The sequence below is a fragment of the Nuphar pumila genome, chromosome 11 (genome assembly GCF_984573655.1).
Source record: "Nuphar pumila chromosome 11, dmNupPumi1.hap1.1, whole genome shotgun sequence".
Classification (NCBI taxonomy): Eukaryota; Viridiplantae; Streptophyta; class Magnoliopsida; order Nymphaeales; family Nymphaeaceae; genus Nuphar; species Nuphar pumila.
In genome coordinates this window covers 14,090,663-14,092,631 of record NC_143259.1, presented here as the reverse complement: position 1 = coordinate 14,092,631, position 1,969 = coordinate 14,090,663, and positions in this window count along the sequence as shown.

Below are 1,969 nucleotides of genomic sequence, written 5' to 3'. Positions count from 1 at the left end.
GTAATGTTCCAACCAAATTTTGGTCATATGCCTTTTGTACAGCCGTTTATCTCATTAATAGACTACCCTCTAGCAGTATACAAAATAAGAGCCCTCTTGAAGTCATATTTCAAAAAGTTCCTAACTATAAGTTTTTAAATACCTTTGGTTGTGAGTGCTTTCCCAATCTACGAGCCTACAGAAAGCATAAACTTAACTTTCGCCCAAAACCTCACGTGTTTATGGGATATAGTGAAAGTCACCATGGGTATGTTTGCATGGATCCCGACACTCTCAAAACCATTGTGTCTCGAGACGTTGTTTTCAATGAAAATCAGTTTCCTTTTCATAAGGAAAACAACCAAGGTGTTGGAAAGGAGCCAACTCCAGCACCTCTTGTTATAACTACTTGAATCCAAAACCCAATAACACCGATCAAAGGGCTGGCCTTCAATCCGAACATGCTATCCTAAATCCTTCAAATGATCAAATTGAAGAGACCTTCCCTGAAGCCTCTGAAAGAATCGACCTTCATGAAGAACCTAATTCTCAACCCCAATGCACCCATTTCATGGTGACACGAGCTCAAACTGAAAACTTAAATCCAAACCCCAAGTATGCTTTCTCAAGTGAAGTCATTGCCAGCTTAAATCCAGATGTTAAACCAAGAAGTCTTGAAGAAGCTTATCATAATCTCAAGTGGTGAGCGGCCATGATAAGTGAACTAGAGGCCCTTAAGAAGAACCAAACTTGGGATCTTGGCCCACCTTCACCATCTCAAAATATCGTGGGCTGCAAATGGGTCTACAAAGTTAAGCGATGGGCTGATGGGACACTTGAACGGTACAAAGCCCGCCTTGTTGCTAAGGGATTTCATCAAGAAGAATGAGTGGACTTCTTTGAAACCTTTAGTTCCGTCGTCAAACTAGTTACTATATGTACAGTTTTGAGTCTTGCCCTAGGGGGGATGGAGCATAAGGCAGCTTGATGTCAACAATGCTTTCCTTAATGGAATGCTCTCTGAAGAAATCTATATGGCTCAACCACCAGGATATGTTGATTGTCACAAATCATCATATGTGTATAAATTAAAGAAAGCTCTTTACGGTCTCAAACAAGCTCCTCGAGCTTGGTTTCAAGAACTTAGTCAGTACCTTGGAAAGATTGGTTTTATAAGCTCAAAGGTAGATCCCTCATTATTCATTTTGAATCAAAATACTAAGGTTGTTTATATGCATGTGTACGTGGATGATATCTTAATAACAGGAAACTCTTCAGACATGGTTGAGAAGATGATCAAGATGCTCAACCAACGGTTTGCGCTAAAGGATCTTGGGAGACTCCATTTTTTCCTAGGAATTGAAGTGTCATACAAATCTCAGAAGATAATTTTGTCTCAAAGGAAATACATCATGGAACTATTAAAGAAGACCAAAATGCATGAGTGCAAACCTATCTCCACTCCGATGTCGTCATCTTCAAAACTTGTTATTGGAGATAGCTTAGACTTTGACAATTTCTCTCTTTACAGGAGCATCGTCAAAGCCTTGCAGTACCTCACTCTTACTTGTTTGGATATTGCCTTCAGTGTAAACAAAGTATGTCAGTTCATGCATAGGCCATCGAACTTGCATTGGAGCGCAGTCAAAAGAATCTTGAGATATTTAAAGTCTACATTTCAGTATGGATTAACTTTCAAAGCCTCTCAGGACAAACAACTTCATGTTTACACAAATGTTGACTGGGCAGGATGTCCCATGGATAGGAAATCCACTTCGGGATATGTGGTATATCTTGGACCCAACATTATTTCATGGAGTTCGAAGAAGCAACACGTTGCGTCCCGCTCAAGCACCGAGGCTGAATATAGAGGCATCGCAAATGCTGCTGCCGAAATCTCTTGGATTCGACATCTCTTGAAAGAACTTCAAGTTAGCCTTCCAAATACTCCGATCATTTGGTGTGACATCACTAGTGCTAACTTCTTGGC